This window comes from Saccopteryx bilineata, chromosome X (genome assembly GCF_036850765.1).
Source record: "Saccopteryx bilineata isolate mSacBil1 chromosome X, mSacBil1_pri_phased_curated, whole genome shotgun sequence".
NCBI classification, from domain to species: Eukaryota; Metazoa; Chordata; class Mammalia; order Chiroptera; family Emballonuridae; genus Saccopteryx; species Saccopteryx bilineata.
Window position 1 is genome coordinate 9,974,270 of NC_089502.1, and position 24,574 is coordinate 9,998,843.

General features: G+C 37.4%; 1 protein-coding gene and 1 pseudogene across 1 annotated transcript in view; one reads left to right on the plus strand and one right to left on the minus strand.

The window, feature by feature from the left end:
• The window catches only part of GPC3 (glypican 3), a 692,738-nt gene that overhangs the window by 196,530 nt on the left and 471,634 nt on the right, over window positions 1–24,574 (plus strand). The window lies entirely within an intron of this gene.
• LOC136316806 (sorting nexin-5-like) lies at window positions 1,734–3,092 on the minus strand (annotated as a pseudogene).

The window sequence follows — 24,574 nt, forward strand, 5'->3', positions numbered from 1 at the left end:
AAAGCTTTCAGATTTAAAAAAAAAAACTCCCATATAGATTCAAGAGAGGGACCATGTGTATACTTAATCTATTTCTGTATAACAAATCACCCCCAAAATTACTTGCTTAAAACAGCAGTGGTAATTTATTATTAGTCATAGTTTCTGTGCATCAAGAATTGGTTTTGGCTTGGTGTCTCTAATGGGGTTACAGTCAGATGTTGGGTGAGGATATATTCCATCCAAAGGATTGACTGACACTGGGAGATATATTTCCAGGTGGCTTACTCAAATGGCTGGCAAACTGCTGCTGACTGTAGGTGGAGAATCTCACTTCCTCTCTACATGTGCTTCTCCATGAGTTAGCTTGAATGTTCTCATCACACAGCAAGAGGCTTTTCATAGAGCAAATGATCTAAGAGACCAAAGTAGAAACCACAATGCCTTTTTAAACGTAAACTTAGAAGTCACTCATCATCACTGCTGCTATATTTTATTGGTCATGTAGGGCCAGGTCTGATTCATTATTGTACAAGAAACTGTACAATGGCATGGATACTAAGAGATGTACCTCATTGGGACCACCTTGGAGGCTATCACACCATTCATGTAAATGATGAAAAACCTGAGTACTAAGAATAGGAATAATATTAACAGTAATAGCAGTTACGGCTTTTCTGTCTTATTAATTTCTGTATAGAAACTCCTTTTTTTGTTTCTGGACTGGCATTCTCTCCTGAATATATTTTTTCCTCTTTGCTTCTGTTTTATCTAGTGGTCTCTTTCATAGATCCCTTTCTTCAGTCTACCCTTTCAATGTGAGCTGAACATAAGTCCTCAGTGACTTTTCTTTGCTTCTCTGTTCTCACTTTCCATACTTAACTTGGCTGACCTCACAGGTGCCTGCTGCTAAGAACTCAAGTTCATATCTTCAGCCTAGACTTCTGTCATTATAGGTACCTATCCCCAGAGGCATTGCAAGCTGAACATGTTCAAACATAACTGACTACTTCCTCTCTAACTTTGCCATTTTTTGTATCCTCTTTCTGGATGAATGACCTGCCCCACTACTGTCTGTGAACTCCCTGAGAGCAGTGTTGTTTCTTTTCAACCCTTATGCCAAGCCTGAGTTCGAACAGGTAGTAGACAATGGAATGTTTGTTGAATGAATGTGTGCATTATGAAATCTCTGTTTGTAGGCATCTTTAAGAGTAGTAGAGTTCCAAGCTGGCAAAAAAAAAATAGAAAATTTGATAAAGGAACTTTAAAGTATAAGTAATATGTTATTGGGAGAAAATGGGCAATATATATGTATAATATTTATGAGTTCTTTCAAGCACTTATTTATTAAGAAGAAGAGATGTCTGAGAGTCATTGTTAACTATTCTCTGATGTCTAATTCAGCCAAAAGAGTCCCATAAACACAAGCATAATCAGGATGAGATCAAAGTTTTGCCTTTAAAAAAGTTACTTTATTAGGTATTTCACAATGTAACCCTTTGCAACTACTTCTAGCTCCAACCTCACAGAACTCCAGATTTCTCCTTTGATTTATCTACTTTTCATATAACACACTGATTCTGAAAATTTAGATCAAAACCTTTGTCAAGGGAGAAGGAAAGAGAGAGTGTTAATGATGTGCTAAGTGGTCTATCTGTGTTATGTAATTTAGCCTTCACAATTCAATGAGATAGATGCTTCTGTCTTTTTTTTTTTAAAGATTTTTAGAAATCAAATATTTATTCACATAATTTTAAACTAAAATCAAGGCAATAAATCTCCTGGGGTAATTAATTATTTAAGTGCAAGTGATGCTGGCTTTCACATTCATATCCTTCATCCAGAGTAAAGGCAAATCAGTTGTTCTTGAACAAGTCAATGCAGCTCTGCAACAGGGATACATTGTTCCTTGCATGCTTTATTTCCAGTTCAGACATTTCAATTAGATTCTTTCTAAATGCCGCCACCCTCTTCCGTTTGAAATTGCTTAGTTCTTCTTTTGCAGATTCAGAAAGCTGTTCAAATTTCTGGCAGCATTCCTGCTGGTGTGCCTCAGCCAACTTGAGATCTTTGCTTTTTAACCGGGCCTTATCCAGTGCTTTGTTTGAGTTCTCAAAGTCAATGAGGGCATTGGTACATCTGTATAAGAGATCCTTAGTAGCTTCTATGTTAAGCATATAGTAGTATCGAAGGAGCTCTGTCAGCTTTAAACCTTCATCTGAGGAGACTCGACCTTCTACTTTCCTAAGTTTTTCAAACAGCTCAGCAACCTTCAATAGGTACTTTTTGATGACTGTGGGCTCTTCTGAAGCCAGGCTATGCAGGCAGGCCGCAGTGTGGATGTAGTCATCTGCAACATTTTTATGATATCTGGTCATTTTGTCAGCTTTTGCACACGAATCCTTGATCCTATTATAATAGTTAATGAGGAAGTTCTTCTCTTGCTCAAAAAAGTCATCTACCTCCTTAACTCCAGAAAAAAGGACTTCATCAGCACTTTTCACCACACTTTTAAAAAAGCCGCCAAACACCTCTTTGGTATTTTTCCGTCTAACACTTAGGTCTTAATCATATTCCAGGAAAACATGAAAGTTGCGATCTTTACTGAGAACAGGGTGAGAAGAGAGACACTGAAGAAAGACTTAATGGGAGGAGACAGTCTTCTTAAAGAGAGCGAGATACTCAGCTTCCAGTTCTTACTTCATCTTGGCAAATTCGTCTTTGTTCATAGACCCTTCACCCTCCCCCAGTTTCTGCATCTTCTCTCGAGGGCCATCGAAGCAGGCTTTGTGGGAGCCGGTGGAATAATAAGCCCGGCATAGTCTGCGGTTTCAGAGAGAGTGTCATGCAGCCACACAAAGTCTTCATGTTGCCGTGTAACAGAAAACTCTGGGCTCTGGAATGTGGGCAGCATGGTCTTGGTGTGTACTGTGAACTTGACCTTATCTCTCTCACTGAGCGCATCAGGTATCTCAATCTGAAGTGAGGGATCAACATTCAGGTCCACAGACACAGATCTCAGCTTGCTGTGGTCCTCCTCCTGCTGCTGCAGCACCTCGGGAACCGCGGCCACGGCAACGCAGGCCTCGAGCAGGGGCTGCCTGGCTGTGCGAGGAAAGGATGCTTCTGTCTTTAACCTCATTTTAGAGTTTATAAAATGGAGGTTCCCAAGATTACACAGTGAATGAGAGATGGATTAGGGTTGAGATTGAAATCTATCTCACTCAAGACGTCTCTGTGGGCCCTTCACCACCCTTGCCTTACCTTGGTGGTTATGAACTGCATACTTTCCTAGAAGAGTTAATTTCGTCTATAATCAATGAGTTGAATGGAGCTCTATTGACTATATAATGCTACCTATAAATATACATATGCTGGATACAAGACACTATAACTTTTTAAATACTTTGATGTCCTCTCTAATATGAAACTCTTTTTTTAATTAATTAATTTATTTATTTTTTACAGACACAGAAAGTGAGTTAGAGAGAGAGATAGACAGGGACAGACAGACAGGAATGGAGAGAGATGAGAAGCATCAACCATTAGTTTTTCATTGCGCGTTGCAACACCTTAGTTGTTCATTGATTACTTTCTCATATGTGCCTTGACCACGGGCCTTCAGCAGACCGAGTAACGCCTTGCTGGAGCCAGCGACCTTGGGCTCAAGCTGGTGAGCCTTGCTCAAACCAGATGAGCCCGCGCTCAAGTTGGTGACCTCGGGGGTCTCGAACCTGGGTCCTCTGCATCCCAGTCCGATGCTCTATGCACTGCGCCATTGCCTGGTCAGGCTAATATGAAACTCTTAACAGCTTAGTATTTATGAAAGCTATTATAACCATTTATGGACAATTAGGGACTGAAGCAGCCAAGTGACTTGCCAAAAGCCATCCAATAAGATTGTGACAGAGCTGGGACTAGAATATCTGTCTTCTAAAACCTAGTTCATTTTTTTATTCTATTTTAATGTTATGAGTTTGGACGTACTTTTCTAATCATCATTAACCAGTAGATACACATGATTGCTTTATGTAATGAGATATCTCAAATGATATATACATATATATTGTTGTTTTTTTTTTATTTTATTTATTTTTTTTTAATAAATTTTTATTAATGGTAATGGGGTGACATTAATAAATCAGGGTACATATATTCAAAGAAAACATGTCTAGGTTATTTTGTCATCAAATTATGTTGCAAACCCCTCGCCCAAAGTCAGATTGTCCTCCGTCACCCTCTATCTAGTTCTCTGTGCCCCTCCCCCTCCCCCTAACTCTCTCCCTCCCTCCCGCCCATGTCCTCCCTCCCCCCCCACCCTTGGTAACCACCACACTCTTGTCCATGTCTCTTAGTCTCATTTTTATGTTCCACCAATGTATGGAATCATGTAGTTCTTGTTTTTTTCTGATTTGCTTATTTCACTCCTTATAATGTTATCAAGATCCCACCATTTTGCTGTAAATGATCTGATGTCATCATTTCTTATGGCTGAGTAGTATTCCATAGTGTATATGTGCCACATCTTCTTTATCCAGTCTTCTATTGAAGGGCTTTTTGGTTGTTTCCATGTCTTGGCCACTGTGAACAGTGCTGCAATGAACATGGGGCTACATGTGTCTTCACGTATCAATGTTTCTGAGGTTTTGGGGTATATACCCAGTAGAGGGATTGCTGGGTCATAAGGTAGTTCTATTTGCAGTTTTTTGAGGAACCACCATACTTTCCTCCATAAATTAATTCAAAATGGATCAAAGACCTAAATATAAGACCTGAAACAATAAAGTACATAGAAGAAGACATAGGTACTAAAATCATGGACCTGGGTTTTAAAGAACATTTTATGAACTTGACTCCAATGGCAAGAGAAGTGAAGGCAAAGATAAATGAATGGGACTACATCAGAATTAAAAGTTTTTGCTCAGCAAGAGAAACTGATATCAAAATAAACAGACAGCCAACTATATGGGAACTGATATTTTCAAACGACAGCTCAGATAAGGGCCTAATATCCAAAATTTACAAAGAACTCATAAAACTCAACAACAAACAAACAAACAATCCAATAAGAAAATGGGAAGAGGACATGAACAGACACTTCTCCCAGGAAGAGATACAAATGGCCAACAGATATATGAAAAGATGCTCAGCTTCATTAGTTATTAGAGAAATGCAAATCAAAACTACAATGAGATACCACCTCACTCCTGTTAGATTAGCTATTATCAACAAGACGGGTAATAGCAAATGTTGGAGAGGCTGTGGAGAAAAAGGAACCCTCATTCACTGTTGGTGGGACTGTAAAGTAGTACAACCATATATATTGTTTTAATTAGGGAGCAAAGTGCCTATATTAGTTATGAGCTTGAGAATCACCCCCAAAGCATTGATGACTCATTTTCCTTCAACCAAGTGGCCTCTTGATTCCTTTTACCTAATTAAAATAAGTATATTGTCCAGAATTTCCATAGCCTCTTGATAAAGGTTGGCTCCTGGGTCTCCCCGCAAGGTGTATTTTAATACAACTTATTCCCACAAGGGGGAGCCAAAAATACTTTGGGGACTAGGAGCTGAAAATACTGGAATACCAGGTTCTGAAAATCTTGCTTCCTCTCTTATTTGTTTTCCCAATAAGGCCCTTCCAACACAATCTCCAGAAATGAAAAACAGATGGTGCTGATGCTAATGATAGTTTGTATATGCACATGGAATGGGGGGAATTTCATTTGAGGAAACTAAACTCAGAGACAAAGTCATTATGAGCAACCAATCAGCACTATGCTCTCCTTATCTGTTTCTCCTCCTGGAACTTTGTCCTGCAAAGCTACCTTTTTGCCACTCTGTGAGAATCAGATCAGCTGCTTACTGAAGTCATCTCCCTTAGTACTGGATCAATCATCTTGCCCCATCAGCTCATTGGAGCTCCGTCTGCCACCTCCCATTAACGGAGTTAAAGATGACTTGTAAAAAGCCTTATACTGTTTTCTTTGCAGAAGGTGAAAGTGGGGGAGTGAACTCCACAAAATTATGCCCATTAGGAGTGTTTTAACTTTAGTGAAAAACTTCTATTGCAGTTAGGTCAGCGGCAAGAATAGTTGCTGTGGCTTTGAGAGATAGAGGAATCTTCTGAATCCACATTTAAAGGATAAATTTGGCCAACAACCAGGAGGATGTATAGGTGGTAGAAGAATGAAAGCTTTTCCTGGATATAAAAATTAATTAAACCATTGTTTTCCTTGACACCCTGCAGATCTCTTTTTGGTCGGATATATTTAAGAAATTTATGTGTGATAATAACTTTCAAATACAATATTTCCAAATGTCAAATTAATGTGATCAGGGAGCAAAAAGACTGAATGGCTCAGTATGAGTTTGATATAACATCTGCTTCCACTAGTACTTTTGGGACCTTTTGAGGCAAACACAATGGGGGATGACTTATTTGCTACACATGGAGATGAAGTTGGGAATATACCTTTCATTTTTTTAAAATGGAAATGATTTCTGAGTATAATCTATTATTTCAGGCAAAAATAAATTATGAGGATTTATTTATTTATTTTTGTACTTTTCTGAAGTGAGAAGTGGGGTGGCAGAGACACAGACTCCTGTATGTGCCCAACAGGGATCTCCCTGGCAAGCCCGCTAGGGGGCAATGCTCTCCTCCTCTGGGGAGTTGCTCCATTGCAACCAGAGGCATTCTAGCACCTGAGGCAGAGGCCATGGAGCCGTCCTCAGCTCCTGGGCCAACTTTGCTCCCATGGAGCCTTGGCTGCAGGAGGGGAAGAGAGAGACAGAGAGGAAGGAGAGGGGGAAGGATGGAGAAGCAGATGGGCCCTTCTCCTATGTGCCATGGTGGGAATTGAACCCAGGACCTCCACATGGGGTCCAACACTCTACACTGAGCCAGCTTGCCAGGACCATATGAGTTTTTTTTTTAAGTTGTATAACATAGAAAAAATATCCGTAACTGAAAATGAGGTTATTTTTTTAAGATGGAGAGAAGCAGGCTATTACAGTGACATATTTTGAATAATGTAAAGCCCCAGCTAAGATGTAATTACTGAATTTTTTGATAGTAAAGCAATAATATTGTAAATCTGAAATTCTATTTCACTTTCTCTAGACATTTAAGAATCACTGTTTGTTTTTTGAAGTGGAAGTAACATGTTTCCCAGTTAGATATTGGAACATGGCCACTGCTGAATGTGGGGTTCCAGTGGTACATGATTTTTTCTCTGTTATAATTGCACTAAAAGAATACATTGGCATATTGTATAGTTTATGAGATTGAAATAAAAATGGAAAATGTCAGAACCCCCCAAAATGAATTATTTATTCTGAATATTTTATTTTTCTAACAGCGATACTATGTGAATTAGAAAAAGAATGTCAAAAAAGGCTTGCTGGCATTTCAACTGAGAGTTAAACCAAGACTCTCTGATGTACATAAATGATCAGTGACTAGACTCTTTGATTCTTCCAGTAAGGTTCTTGATAAGGCAACTTAGCTTCTGTCAAAACCTTCCCTTGAAGACATGTTGCATTAATTCTAAATCTATTCTTTTATCATTATGGCCCCAAAACAGGCACTGATGAGGTTTTATGACCCTGTGATCCTAGTTTCAAATAAGGTATCTGTAAAAAACACTTGCAGTTGTTATGAGACAATGATTTTTTATTTTTTTGACTTATAGGATCAACCTTTATTTTTTTTAATTTAGAAAATTAAATTTAATGCGTGACATTAATCAGTAAGAGTACATAGTTTTCAGGTAAACATTTTTATAGCATTTGAACTAGTAATTGTGTGGTATACCCATCACTCAAAGTCAAATCACTGTCACCATATACAGGGACAGTGATTAATCACAATCCATCCTTTAATCTTTAGGCCAGAAGTTCCTTACTTTCTTCCAAACTCCTTCCATGGATATTGATTGAGTCCAGTCAGGGAATACAGATTGTTAAGAACTGTCAAAGGTTTGAACTTTTCACCTCACTTGTAAGTCAACAAGTTAGTTTGAGACAGTTTCATGGATGTTGGCACAGCAGTAGCAATAGTCAGAGTGTCAGCATTTTTTCCTGCTCCCCTGAGACCCAGTGGTACCCATTAGATGATGTGAAGAGGACCAGGTGATATCTGCACACTAGAAGAGGAAACCTGAGCTTAGGGAGTTCAAATATTTTATAATGGGCAGTAAACACACCAACCATTTGATGCAGAGAGAGATATTATATTTATTTTACTGTAAATTAGTCATCTCTATGTTCCAAGCTTATAAGCAAACCTGCTTCTTCCTTCAGAGTAAGACACTGTCTCTGTCTTCCAGTACTGTTTACTATAGAAATATCTTTGAAAATGTATTCCAGAACAAGGGCCATTAGTGCATGTATTTTTACAAGATGTTCAGAAACACAAGCGGTATGAGGGGAATTGTCTCCCAACATAAACTTAGGCCAAAATGGCCTCTGAAGAACTGATGGTATGATCTATCCTTGGGAGTTGCTGCTGACAGAATAAATTATCACAGTTATCACCTTCGTTATTATTTCTGTTTTGTAGAAGAGTAGGGTTCTTAAGCTACTTCATTTCCCCAAAACAAAATATCTGCACTTCATACTTGACTTGAGGTTTAGCCAGGAGAGTAGGGAAAATGTCTCTTGGTCACCATAATTTGGCTTATGACAGGAGATAGGAGAGGCAATGGTTCAAAAATTATTATGACACCGATTTGCAACTGTCTCCTCACTTAAAAACAATAAGGAAAAAGTGACTACCTGAAGCTTTATGTAGCCACAGCTCAGAAGCTCAAAACTTTTAAAGGAAAAGATTGTTTTATATGAAGGAAAGAAGTGACCATTGGAGGTTCAAGCCAATTCCAAGTCCTTGAAAAAAAAATTGGTCTCCCAACTTACCCTCCTGGAGCAAGGAGTCAGGAGACCACCTAAAAGCTCTCTATTTTTATGCCATATTTTATTATGTATTTAAGTAGTAATGTTATATTTAAATAAGCAAGCTATTCAATGTAAAACATTATATATATATATATATATATATATATATATATATATATGCTGTATCATTCCCAGAGGCTCAAAAATTATTATGTCTTTAAAAATGAATTTGTCTTAAAATATTAAAATACTTATATTTCTATTGTCTGATTATAAGACTTCCAGCCTGAGAGAAGGCTGCATTGCTAGCCTTTATAGACTATGGACTATAGTGTATAGTCTAAAAAGTCTATATTTCATAGACTTTTAAAGTTAGAAGGAATCTTTGAGTCTTATTGTCTAGTTCTGCCTCAGAGGCAAAGTTCTTGCTATAGCCCCTTGACAGAGTGTAATTTTCATTCTATTCCGAGAGGTAGCTAGGGCACCAGAGCCCTGGGCAGGATGAAGTCGTAGATCTGTTCTAAGTTCTGCCATTGATTGGCTATGACACTTTGTGGATATCACGTGTTTTCTCACAGCCTAAATGTAATCAATCTAAAAAGAGGAAGGCCAGATAATCTTACAGTGTTTTACTAGTTCCAACTGCTTCCAGTAGGTCTCTGATTTCTGGAATATGTAAATATTTGAACTTAAAAAAATTTTTTTAAAGAGAGAAGTAATATTTGTTTATTTAAAAAATAAGTATATATAGATCAGTAAAGAATTATTATAACCATGTTGAAAAAAAGATGAAATACTGGCATTTGCAACATGGGTGGACCTTGAGAATATTAGGCTAAACAAAAAAAGTTAGTCAGAAAAAGTTAAGAACCATATAATTTCACTCACATGTAGGATATAAAACTGAAACTTATAGACACAGACAATAGTATGGTGTTTACTAGAGGGAAGGCAGTAGAAGGTAGTAAAAGTAAAGGGGACCAAATATATGATGACAGAAGCAGAATTCACTGGGTGGTGGGCACACATGTAATATATAGATTATGCATTGTAGAAATGTATACTTGAAACCTACATGATCTTATTAACCAATGTCACCCAATAAGTTTAATTTAAAAATTAACCCTATTTACCAATTTTAGTGCACATTTAGTCTATTCTATTTGTGTGTGTTTGTGTTTTAATATTGAGGTCATATTGTTCTGTGATTTTGCCATTTTACTTAAGATACCATGAATATTGGAAAACCACTGAAAAATTTTAAGTAGGTTTTACTATAAGTCATCTCTCTACAGATAAGAGGAAGAGAAGAGAGAAAAACACTATCATACAATTTTCAATTTGATTTATTTCATTCATTTCTTTTTGCACAGAAAAATAACAACTCATGGTTTTGTTCTTTGAAGTTGAGTGTTATAGATTATTTTTGAAGTTTAGTCATCTTGAGGTGCTACATTATTAGCACTTAAAAGTGTACATTTATAAGTTATGAATACGAACCAGAATGGCACATTTTAAGATATTAATCACATGGAGACTTTTTAATTACACTATTAAAACTTTGAGCTGTAAACATCAAGGCTCATAGCCCCTACTTCAGATATTGACAATAATTGAGACAATTTTTAGTAGCATGTGGGCCAACTGTTACCAAAAACTTTTAGTGACCATATTTATTTAAGATTTTTCACTCCATATACTTTCAAAAGAATCTGAGGTAGTATCCAAATTAAACAATAGGACTTTTAAAATTTAAAAGTCAAAGAGACCAACTAAAGGATCCAGAAAGGGTGGATGCCATGAGGCATCTGGACAAGCCAATCTACTAGTCTGTTTCCTAGCAACAAAAAGTAAACAGGAAAATACATTGGCTTGTATAGTTTTTATTGTTGCTGCAGAATAATGTGTCTACTTCTTTTCCCCAGACAAATTTTATCCTGAAATATATTATATGTGCCCTTCTGTGAAAGATAATCATTTATAATAGACATCTTCAACTACAGTTCTGCAAAGGATCAACAACGCTGTTGAAATGGGTATTTCTAGTATTGACCTTTTACATAATGGTGAGAGTGTAATATTAGATCATAATTTAGCTTAGACATTTCTTTGGACGCTTAGATAATATGGGCCAGGTACTTGGCTTCCTGCTGATTTAATTCTATATTGAAACAGAATTGAGAAATGTAGAATGATTGTGTAGCTACCATGCCCAGTCAATTATTTTCAAGGGTCAGATGCCTCCAGTGAACCATTGACTGACAATAACATGCATAAAAAATCACATTGGAATTCTCAGTCAGGTAGTTCTAAGACCAACCTCTAAATTGATTCATATATTTTGAATAGGTGCTCAATAAAATTTTAGTGAATGAATAACTTACCAGGATCAGCAGTATAGACAGATTCTTTCCTCCCTCTCAATATTATCTCTCTACTAAAAACCACCTATTTCGTTTTGGAATACTGCTTGATTTTTCTCTTTATCACTCAATGATCCTCTTATCTTCTTTTTCTCTTTACTAGTTCTACGCTTGTGCAACCTGAAACTATCACACAGTTGGACAACAGGTCTGGACAACAGCTATCATGAAATGAACCACAGTTGCATTTCAAAAATAACTCCTGATATAATTGCCAAAATAGGAAACAACCAGCAGTAAAGGACTGGTTAAATTATAAAATAGTAATATGATGTATCTTATGCAGTTGTTAAAAAGATGTCGTTAAAGAAGAATTAAGGACACGAATAAACATTCATTATATATTAAGTAGGAAAAACATGTGTTTGTGCTTACATATGCATTTATCTCAAAAGATATAGAGATGGAGACATATCTATACATAGAAAGAGGGAGGGAAAGACCAGAAAGATCATGCAGGTTTGAGTGGTAGAATTACTACAGGCAATTGAAAATATTAAGCTTTTCTGTATTTTAAAGTATTCTACAGCAGTGGTACCCAACCCCCGGGTCATGGACCCGTGAGAGTGTAATATTAAATCATAATTTAGCTTAGACATTTCTTTGGACCGGTACCGGTCCGTGGGCCATTTGGTACCGGTCTGCAGAGAAAGAATAAATAACTTACATCATTTCCATTTTATTTATATTTAAGTCTGAACGATGTTTTATTTTTTTACAATGACCAGATTCCCTCTGTTACATCCATCTAAGACTCACTCATGGCGCTTGTCTCGGTCACGTGATACATTTATTCGTCCCACCCTAAAGGCCGGTCCGTGAAAATATTTTCTGACATTAAACCAGTTCGTGGCCCAAAAAAGGTTGAGGACCACTGTTTTACAGTAAACGTGGATTGTTTTTTGTTTAAACAAAAGACATAAAATGTAAAACTCCTTAGCATTGACTGCAAAGTCCTTCAATATGTATTCACTGCATATTCTTTTAGCTTCAGTCTTGATGATCTCCCATCCTCGTATGCCGTGTAAACTCTAGTCACACTGCTCCACTTGAATTTTCCCAAATGCTCTGGGATCTCCCAAACCAGATTGTGAGATCCTGGTGATAAGTGGTGACTGGGTTTTCATTATATCTGTATCTCCTGCCTTTAATGCACTGCCTAGCACTTAGCAGGTGCTCAGTGCCTGCTGTTGAATGAAGAGCCAATGTATCATGCTCTTCTCCCAGTTTTAGTTAGACACTCCATCCTCTTACCTGGCCACTGGTGCACTTACGCCCTCACACTTTCAAACCAGTGGCAGAGTCATGTATTTTAAATATAAACAAGCAGTTCAATTCTCAAATGACAGACCTTACAGTTTACAGATGGTTGTGGTACGTGAATGTGAATTTGGGGATAGTCACTGAATATGCTTAGGGCTGTTTAATGACAAACCTTATATATGTTCTTTGCCCTTGTATATTACTTAACCTCTAATCAGGTTCATTCCCTGTTTGCTTCATAAAAATTATCCCTTCATTTTAAGACTTATTTTGAACACGTAAAAGAAAGAAACCATCCAAAGGCATCTTAACTATAAAAACCTGCAGAATCTGTTTTCCTTCTGAAATGACATATCTGGCTCTGTTTTCCTCTAAAAATAAAATAAGACCTTGCAGAGACAGTGCAGTTTAAATAGCACCACTCAATTAATTTTTCTGGTTAATTTTATTTCAAAGACAATAATTAAGCATGAACTATCTTCTATACAATCTATTTTATTTTCCTCAAAGGAGGGATTTTGTGTTACTTCCTTTTTGTTTTTGCTCAGTGTTTTGGCACATGTGAGTTTTCATTAGTTATTCTGAATGTAGTTAAATGCAGTGTGGTCAAAACAAACACAAACCAAGAACACATAAATTACTAATCTTTATAGTACTAATGTCCTGCATGCCTTTAGAAACAAGTTTAATACCAGAAAACAAGTTCAAAAGCTCTTCCTTCTTCAGCTACTCTAAGAAAACCAAATTTCCTTTGACAATTTTCTGGATGATAAAGGTTAATTTTTATCTATATTTAAGTAACAACTGTCATATGGATTTCTGCAAGGGGAACAAAAACAATGATGGCAAGAACTTGGTCACCTGCATTAATCAGTAAAACATGTGGGAAAATGAGGAAAAAGTAATTTCATGTAGATCTTCCACTTTCTGTCTCTGTGATTAATTGGATGCATGAATTCGTCTTTTTAAGTCTTAAGGACTTTCTTCAGAAATATGTCAGTTAATGACTACCTCAGATTGGTTTATTAATAAGGAGAGAGTGTCTTCTAAAGAGCTCATAGCATATAATGTAGGACATGTTAAAGCATCATATTTAACAGCAGACACTCTGGACTTAGACTGAAGTTTGGCTTTAACTCCAGCCTCACTACTCCCTAGCTTTGTAATTTTAGACAAACTGTTTAAACCTAATATGTATAACATTCCTTTAATGTGAAATGAAAAAAATTCTAGTACTTACCACATAGGTTTTATGTGAAAATTAAGTGAGTTAATATTTGAAAAACGCTTAGAAAATGCCTGCACTTTGTGTTATGTATATGCTCTTGTTTTCGAATCTCTAGATTATAAAATGATATTACTGACATAATCATGTTAATTTTTATAAATTATTCTGTAAATTTACATAGAGTAAAATTGTTTCTTGGTATACAGTGGTCCCTCGTCTATCATGGGGGTTAGGTTCCAGAAGCCCCCGTGATAGGCAAAACTCCACGATGTAGCAACCTTCTATTTATTTTATTATTTATATATATTTTAAGGCTTTATAAACCCTCCCCATACTCTTTTTTTTTTACAGAGAGTCATAGAGAGGGATATACAGGGACAGATAGACAGGAACGGAGAGAGATGAGAAGCATCAATCAGTTTTTTGTTGTGGCACTTTAGTTGTTCATTGATTGCTTTCTCATATGTGCCTTGACCGTGGGGCTACAGCTGACCGAGTGACCCCTTGCTCAACCCAGCGACCTTGGGTCCAAGCTGGTGAGCTTTGTTCAAACCAAATGGGCCCGCGCTCATGCTGGCGACCTCGGGGTCTTGAACCTGGTTCCTCCGCATCCCAGTCCGATGCTCTATCCACTGCGCCACCGCCTAGTCAGACCCCATACTTTTATAAACCTTTCCCACACTGTTATTAAACTTCCCCACACTTATGTTGCTTATTTTACTGCAAAAATAATTAAAACAAATATATAAAAATACCTAAATACCACAAAATCCCGTGATACAGCCAAAAATCCGCAATACAAAATTAGATATATACAATTAAAAATCCATGATACAGTGAGACCACGAAAATGAACCGTGATATGGTGAGGGACAACTGTACAGCTTTTTTATTATTAACACATGCATAAATTTATGTGACCACCATTGAAATGAGGATACCAAATAGATCCTTTACTCACAAAAACTCTTTCATGCTACCTCTTTGTAGCATCCCAGCCATAAATCCTGTTAATGCTGATCTATTCTCTATCACTATAGTTTTGCCCTTTCCCGAATGTCACATGAATGAGATTGTACAAATTTTCAACCTTTGAGGCTGACTTCTCTCACTCAGCATAATGCCTGTGAGGTTCATTGAAATGGTTACATGTATGTATAGTGTGGTTATTTGTATTGCTGAGTAGTATTCCATGTTTTGGATGTGCTACAGTTTGTTCTTCCATTCTCAGGTTGAAGGTATTTGGGTTGCTTCCAGTTCACAGAAATTACAATAAGGATGTTACATACAACTGAATATAAGTTTTTGTGTTAACACAAGTTCCATAAGGTTTCATTTCTCTGGGATAAATGTCTAGAAGTAGAATTTCTGGGTTATATGAGAAGTGTATGTTTAACTTTATCAGAATCTGCCAAATGGTTTTCCAGAGTAGCTGTACCATTTTGTATTCCCACCCCAAAGGATGAGAATTGCTATCGCTTCAGATTCCTGTCAGTACTTGGCATTATCAGCAGTATTTATTTTAATCATTTTAACAGCTATATAATATCCCAAAAGTGGCTTTAATTTGCATTCCCCTAATGGCTAATGTTTTGAGCATCTTTTCATTTGTTTATTGGACATAGATGTATCCTCTTTAGTGAAGTGTCTTTTCAACACTTTTGGCCATTCTTAAATTATTATTATTACTTTTTTGTGACAGAGAGAGACTAACAGATGGGGACAGAAAGATAGGAAGGGAAAGAGATGAGAAGCATAAGTTCTTCGTTGCAGCACCTTAGTTGTTCATTGATTGCTTTCTCATATGTGCCTTGACCAGGGGGCTACAGCAAAGTGAGTGAACCCTTGCTCAAGCCAGTGACCTTGAGGTCAAGCCAGCGACTTTGGGCTTTAAGCCAGTGACCTTTGGGCTCAAGCCAGTGACCATGGGATCATGTCTATGATCCCATGCTCAAGCCAGCGACGATGGAGTTATGTCTATGATTTCATACTCAAGTCAGCCACCACATGCTCAAGCTGCTGAGCCTGCACTCAAGCGAGTAAACCTGTGCTCAAGCTGGTGAGCCCACACTCAAGCTGGATGAGCCTGTGCTCAAGCTGGCGACTTTGGGGTTTTCTTTTTTTTTTTATAATTTTATTTTTTTAATGGGGTGACATCAATAAATCAGGATACATATATTCAAAGATAACAAGTCCAGGTAATCTTGTCATTCAATTATGTTGCATACCCACCACCCAAAGTCAGATTGTCCTCCGTCACCCTCTATCTTGTTCTCTCTGTGCCCCTCCCCCTCCCCCTTTCCCTCTCCCATTCCCTCCTCCCCCCCGTAACCACCACACTCTTATCAATGTCTCTTAGTTTCCCTATTATGTCCCACCTACGTGTGGAATAATACAGTTCCTGTTTTTTTCTGATTTACTTATTTCACTTCGTATCATGTTATCAAGATCCCACCATTTTGCTGTAAATGTTCCGATGTCATCATTTCTTATGGCTGAGTAGTATTCCATAGTGTATATGTGCCACATCTTCTTTATCCAGTCATCTATTGATGGGCTTTTTGGTTGTTTCCATGTCTTGGCCACTGTGAACAATGCTGCAATAAACATGGGGCTGCATGTGTCTTTACATATCAATGTTTCTGAGTTTTGGGGATATATACCCAGTAGAGGGATTGCTGGGTCATAAGGTAGTTCTATATTCAGTTTTTTGAGGAACCACCATACTTTCTTCCATAATGGTTGTACTACTTTACATTCCCACCAACAGTGTATGAGGGTTCCTTTTTCTCCACAGCCTCTCCAACATTTGCTATTACCTGACTTGCTAATAACAGCTAATCGAACAGGTGTGAGGTGGTATCTCATTGCCGTTTTGATTTGCATTTCTCTAATAGCTAAAGAAGATGAGCATCTTTTCATATATCTGTTGGCCATTTGTATTTCTTCCTGGGAGAAGTGTCTATTCATATCCTCTTCCCATTTTTTTATTGGATTGTTTGTTTGTTTGTTGTTGAGTTTTATGAGTTCTTTGTATATTTTGGATATTAGGCCCTTATCTGAGCTGTTGTTTGAAAAAATCATTTCCCATTTAGTTGGCTTTCTGTTTATTTTGTTATCAGTTTCTCTTGCTGAGCAAAAACTTCTTAGTCTGATGTAGTCCCATTCATTAATTTTTGCCTTCACTTCTCTTGCCATTGGAGTCAAATTCATAAAATGCTCTTTAAAACCCAGGTCCATGAGTTGAGTACCTATGTCTTCTTCTATGTACTTAATTGTTTCAGGTCTTATGTTTAGATCTTTGATCCATTTTGAGTTAATTTTTGTACAGGGGGAGAGACTGTAGTCCAGTTTCATTCTTTTGCATGTGACTTTCCAGTTTTCCCAGCACCATTTATTGAAGAGGCTTTCTTTTCTCCATTGTGTGTTGTTGGCCCCTTTATCAAAAATTATTTGACTATATATATGTGGTCAACCTGAGTCCTCCGTGTCCAAGTTCAACGCTCTATCCATTGCACCACCATCTGCTCAGGCGGCCATTCTTAAATTAGATATTTTGGTTTTTATAATGTTGAATGTTTTAATATTACTTTTTATTTTAAAACGGTTTAAGAATCACAAGAAATTGAAAAATAGTACAGAAAATTCCCATGTACCTTTCATCTAGATTCCCCTGGTGATAATATTTCATATTACATTGTCAAAACGAGTAAATTTACTTTGGCACACTATTAACTCAGGTATAGATTTAATTAGAATTTTACATGTACTTTTTTCGTATATTGTTCTATATAATTTTATTACATATGTAGATTTGAATACACCATGAAAATCAGAATACAAAGCTGTTCTATTACCACAGATTGCCTCATGATACACTTTACTAGTCAAATTTTTCTCTCAACACTAACCCATAGTAACCACTGATATGTTTTCTATCACTATAATTTTGTCACTTCGAGAACATCTGTGAAAGGAATCATACAGTAACCTTTTGAGATTGTTTTTTTTTCTCTCAATACAAAGCCCTTGGATATCGATTACATGAGAACTTTCTGTGTATTGTGGATAAAAGTCATTTGTGCAGTCTGTGATTTTCAAATAGTTTCTTCCAGTCTGTGGCTGGTCTTTTTGTTCTTTTTAAAATTGTCTTTCTAGGAACAAAGGTTTTAATTGTGACAAATTACTCCAAATTATCTTTTTTCCCCCCTGTAATTGTGCTTTTGATATATTTTGGTATAATACAAAAGAACTCTTTGTCTAACTCCAAGTCAAAAAATTTATCCAGTTTTCTTCCAAAAACTTATGGTTTTATAACTGATATTTAGAGCTATAATTAATTTTGAATTACTTTCTGTATAAAGCATTATTTTAGTGAGAGGTTCATTACTATTCTATAAACGTGTCTAATTATTCCAACACCTTGGTTTAAAGGACTGTGTTTAACTCCATTGAATTGCCTTTGAAAATTTGTAAAAACTCAATTGGTTGCATGTGTGTGGATCTATAATATTTCTGAAAGTTCAGTTTTTCTTAGCTTTACATCAGTTCGCAGGTCGTATCTTAAAAAATTCGTATGTTGGTCTTTTTGTATCTCAATGTACCACTGTACTACACTGTCTACTACCTAGAGCTTTATAGTAAAACTTAATTGCTTTGATTCCTCCAATTTTTTCCCCAAAATTGTTTTGGTTAATTTTAGTTTTTTAGATTTCCATATGAATTTTAGAATAAGCTTCTCTGTGTATACAAAGAAAATCTTCCAGGTGATTGTTTGGAATCCTGTTAAATCTGAGGATTAATTTGGGGAGAACTGACCTCTTAATTATGTTGAATTTTCATGTATATTGAAGCTCTTTTGTTAGATTTGTGCACATTTAGGATTCATATTCTTTGTTGGTGGATTGATACTTTTATCACTATGTAGCATCCTTTTTTATCCTTGAAAATTCTTTTTACTTTGTATTCTCCTTTTTATAATTTTCATATAGCAGCTCCAGTTTTCCTTTTTTTTTTCTTTTTCTTTTTTTAGTGTGCATGTGCGTGTAAAAGAAAGAGAAAGGAAAGGACAGACTAGGAAGGAAGAGAGATGAGAAGGATCAACTCATAGTTTTGGCACATTAGTTGTTCATTGATTGCTTTCTCATATGTGCCTTGATGGGGTGGGGGTGGGTGCTCCAGTTGAGCCAGTGACATCTTGCTCAGGCCAGCGACCTTGGGCTTTAAAACAGCGACTTTTGAGCTCAAACCAGAGACCATGGGGTCATGTTTATGACCCCACACTCAAGCCGGTGACCCTGCACTCAAGCTGGATGAGCTTGTGCTTAAGCCAGTGACCTTGAGGTTTCAAAGTTGGGTCCTCTGCATCCCAGTCTGATTCTCTATCCACTGTGCCACTACCTGGTCAGGCTCCTGTTTTCTTTTAATTAGTGTTTGCATGGAATATTTTCTATCCTTTTCCTTTTAATTTTCAAATATTTATAGATTTCAAAAATATCTTTCTGTTATTGATTTCTAATTTCATTTAATTATGTTCAGAATATCCTTTGTATCATTTCAATACTTTTTAATTTATTTTAAATTGTTTTATGGCTTAAATTTTAATATATCCTAGAGAATGTTCCTTGGGCACTTGAAAAGAATGTATATTCTGTTTTTGAAAAGAACATTCAATAAATGTTTCTTGGGTCTAGTTGATTAATAGTGGGTTTTCTTTTCTTTTTAACAATTTTATTTAGAAAATTAAATTTAATTGGGTGGCATTTATTAATAAGAGTACATAAGTTTCAAGTAAACATTTCTATAGCTTTTGAACTATTGATTATGTTGTATACTGTACCATGACCCAAAGCCAAATCATTTTCCATCACCATATATTTTTTCCCAGTAGTGTTCTTTTCTCCTGTTTCTTGCTGTTCTTCTGATTAATTGTGCTATAAATTATTGAAAGTCGGGTATTAAAGTCTCCAACTATTACTGCTGAATATTTTATTTATTTCTTCCAATCTGTCAGTATTTGCTTCATGAATTTTTGGCCTCTGCTATTAGATTCAGATATGTTTATAATTGTGATATATTAATGGATTAATAGTTTAACATTATATAATATCTTTTGTTTCTAGTAACAAATTTGTCTAATATTAGTGTAGTCACTCCACCTTTCTTTTAGTTACTGTTTTCTTGGTATATCTATATCTTTTTTCATCCTTTTACTTTTTTTGTGACAGAGAGAGAGGCAGAGAGAGGGACAGATAGGGACAGACAGACAGGAACAGAGAGATGAGAAGCATCAATTCTTTGTTGCGGCACCTTTGTTGTTCATTGATTGCTTTCTCATAAGTGCCTTGACCAGGGGGCAACAGCAGACTGAGTGACCCCTTGATCAAGCCAGCGTCCTTGGGCTCCAGCTGGCAAGGATTGCTCAAACCAGATAAGCCTGTGTTCAAGCTGGCGACCTCAGGGTTTTGAACCTGGGTCTTCTGCATCCCAGTTCGACGCTCTATTCACTATGCCACCCCCTAGTCAGGCCATACTTTTACTTTCAACATATTTTTATCTTTGAATATAAAGTGTCATTCTTGGAAACAAAATGAACTTGGATGATGTTATTATATTTATTCTGTCAACCTCTGCCTTTTAATGGTAGAGTGTAATAAATTCTTATTTAATATAATTACTGATAAGGTAGGATTTACATTTTCCATTTTACTATTTTTTTTCCATGTGTTATATTTTTTGTCACTATTCTTCATTTTTACCCTCTTGTGTTTTAAACAGATATTTTTCTACTGTGCCTTTTTAATTCCCTAGTGATTTTATTTTGCTATGTAGTTATTTTATATTAGTTGTATATTATTTTATATTAGTCATATTTCTATTGGTTATTTTATCTTAGTTATATGTATATTATTTATATTTTAGTTATTTTATTAATGCTTGTTTTGTTATTATTTCTTAATCTATGACAATCTAGTTTAGATTAATACCAACTTATAATAGTATATAAAAACTTCCATTTGTTTCTCTCCTTTATGCTCTTATAATCACAATTATATATTTATATATTGTGTTTCCAAAAACATAGATTTATAATGTTTGCTTTATGTAATTGTCTTTTAAATAAAGTAGGACAAAAGAATTATAAGCAAAAACGCATTTATACTCCTTTATAGTTATCATTCGTGGTATCTTTTAGTTCTTCTTGTGTATTAGAGTCACTATCTAGTCCTTTCATTTTAGCCTGAAGAATTTCCTTTAATATTTCTTATTGTGCAGGTCTGCTATAGACAGAATCTCTTAGTTTTTATTTAACTTGGAATATGTTTAATTTATCCTTCATTTAAAAATCTGAGATGAAATTCACATCATAAAATCAACCATTTTGAAGCAAACAATTCAGGACAATTAACACATCATCGTGTTTTACAATGTTTACTTCAAAAAACATTTTCATCACCCCAAAAGGGAACCTTGTAGCCATTTAGCTGTTACTTCTCCTTTTTGCCTTTATTTAAAAGGTAGTCTTTTTGGATATGTAATTTTTGGTTGATAGAGTTTTTCTTTTAGCAGTTTGATTACGCTAAAACTAATTTACTGGCAAGCCCCCTAACAGGAGATGCTTTGCCTGTCTGGGCCACTGCTCCATTGCTCAGCGACCAAGCTATTTTGGTGCCTGAAGTGAGGCCATGTAACCATCCTCAGCTCTGTGGCTAGGGCCAACTTTGCTTGAGCCATGGCTGCAGGAGGGGAAAAGAGAGAGATTAGAAGGGACAAGGAGGGAGAAGCAGATGGTGCTTCTCCTGTGTGCCCAGACTGGGAATCAAGGCCCAGGCTTGCACATGCTGGGCCAATGATCTATCACTGAGCCAATTGGCAAGGGCCATTAATTTCAGAATTTCCTTTTAATTATTATTATTTTTTATGTATAAACTCTATGTCTTAATATTCTCTTCATGGTGCAACAACATTCTCATGTTTTCATTTAGTTCTTTTTTTATTGATTTTAATTTATTGTGTTTACATAGATTCAAATGTCTCACAGAATACATACCTCCCACCCCTGTGTTCCTCTCAGCCATCCCCTTTGCTTCCCTCTCCCCAACGCCATTCCCCTTCTCTCCAGGATTTGCTTTTCTGCTCTCTATAACACTGTGTTATGTATATACAATTTCACCAATCTCTTTCCTTTCTCTGATCCCATCCTCTTATCCCCTTTCCCTCTGTCTGCTTCCCCTCTGGTCCCTTTGATCCCACCTCTGTCTCTATTCTGTTTCTCAATTCATATTGTTCATTGGATTCCTCAAATGAGTGAGGTCATATGATATTTTTCTTTCACTTCCTGGCTTATTTCACTTAGCATAATAGTTTCCAGGTCCATCCATTTTGTTTCAAAAGATAAGATTTCCTTCTTTTTTCATGACTTCATAGTATTCCATTGTGTATATGGTTCCTCTAATGGGACTCTCTGTGCTTGTTGATGTTGTGTGACTTTTTCCTTCATCAATTTAGGGAAGTTTCCAGCTATATTTTTTCTATATGGTGCAGCAACATTCTCATGTTTTCATTTAGTTTTTTTTTTACTGATTTTAATTTATTGTGTTTGCATAGATTCAAATGTCCCACAGAATACATCCCTCCCACCCCCGTGTTCCTCTCAGCCACCCCCTTTGCTTCCTTCTCCCCAACGCCATTTCCCTTCTCTCCAGGATTTGCAAAGTTCTCTATCCCTTGTTCTCTTCTCCTTCAGGAACCCCTATGATGCAGATGTTGTTTCCCTACATGTTGTCACAGAGCTCTCTTAGAGTTTCCTCAGGCTATTTGAGCCTCTTTTCTTTTTGCTGCTCTGCTTCCCTCCTTTTGCTTATCTTGTCCTCTAAATCACTGATTCAATCCTCTGCTTCATCCAGCCTGCTGTTAATTCCTTATAGTGTAGTCTTCATTTTTGATATTGTGTTTGTCATTTCTGAGTGGTTTTTTTTAATGATTTCAATGTCCTTTTTGATGCCAGCTATCTCTTCGTTTAGATGCTCATTTTATCCATCTATTGTTGCTCTAAGATCCTTGAGCATTCTAACAATCATCATTTTAAACTCTGCATCTGGTATCTTGGTTATTTACATCTCATTCTGTTCTTGTTCTCGGTATTTCTCTTGTTGATTTATTTGAATTGCATTTCTCTGTCTACCCATTTTGTCTCTGTATAGACTGCTCCTTTGGATGTGTTGTGTGTGTAGCTAGCTGAGTATATGGTTGGTGTTGTCAGCCTCCAGCTTTCAGGTGTGTTGTTTCTAGATCTTCTTGGGTTGGCTTCAGCTCTTTGTATTCCACTGTGGGCTACTTGTCTGCTGCTACTGCTCTTTTTGCTGTTTGTATCAGAATTTTCTATGCTTTAGCTGGGTCGGGTGTGAGCAGCTTTTCCTTATGATACCACTCTAACTAGTGTCGTTAGGTCCTGAGCTGATGCTCTCCATATCTGGCTGCTGGGTGTACCAACCCTGGACCTCCTGGCCAGACACTGGCACAGATCAGTGGGGGTCACTGCTTTTGACTGGCCCTTAGCAAACTTCTTGGATTTGCAGGTGATTCAGACTTTGTGGCTGCCTCTGCTGGGCCCAGGTGCCATTGTAAATAGCTGCACTACTAGGGTGGCTTTTATCTACTTTTAGCCAGGGTGCTTGGCCTCTCTATTTCTGAAGTGTGGTCTTTCTGCCAGCCTTCCACTGCTTCTGCCTCCTTGGGCACTGAGGCACCAGCACGGGCTTGCAGTCTGCAGTTCGGGTTGCTCCACTGGTTTGGGGGACTCCTCACCACACTGGGCTCTGCCCTCCGAGGACACACGAGCTACCTCTCTGGGCCCTGCCCCCCACCACTGCTGTGCTGGCTGCCTTGCTGGGCTACTCCACTGTCTGCCACATGGGCCCAGCATCACGCGGCCCCCTCCCATCCTTTGGAGGGTACTCTGCAGGTTGGGGGGGTATGTAGCCCAGACCTCAGCACTCAAATTCTGTGTCCCTAATGTGCCCCCGCTTCTAAGTCTCTCTCTGCACTGACTGGAGCAGGAAAGCCTCTGGGGAGCAGGGTAACTCCTTCCCTTTGCTGGCTTGGTTCTCCCAGGAAGAATGTCCACTTTAGGTTTGGGGAGTGACCCAGTACAGGGGTCAGGGTGGCTGTCCCCCACAGTCTCTCCCTGTGCCCTGGAGAATACACTCTCCTCTGGCAACTCCAGTCTTCTCAGCTCACCCCACTCCTGGAGCCCTGGGCAAGTGGCTGTGAATGAGGTTTTCTGTGCATTTTCTTTAAGATGGAGCCTGGGTCTGAGACTTCTGTCTCCCTCTTGCAAACAGTAACCCAGCTCTCCTTTCAGCTAAATACTGTCTGTATGCCTCCTCTAGTCTCTGGGGCTCCAGACTGGGGTTCCTGTCCTGGGGCTGAGGACCCACAACTCTATAGGAAACCCACCCCACCTTGAGAGACCCGCTGGATCATCTCTCACTCCTGGCAAGGGCAGCCCTTTCCATGTTTCTGCCTTTCCTACCATTCTCAGTGTGATTTCTTCAGTGATGCTTGGTTATACATTCCTCTTAGTTTAGTCCAAAGTTAGTTTTTCAAGATGATTGTTCCTAAGTTAACTTGTAATCCACTTTGGTTCTGGGAGGTGGGAGTTGTGACGTCCACCTACTCCGTCGCCATTTTGGTTGTCCTCTTCATTTAGTTCTTAAGACATAATTTCTTTTAGTTCTTTGAACATATTTTAATTAACTGATTCAAAATCTTTGTCCATAAA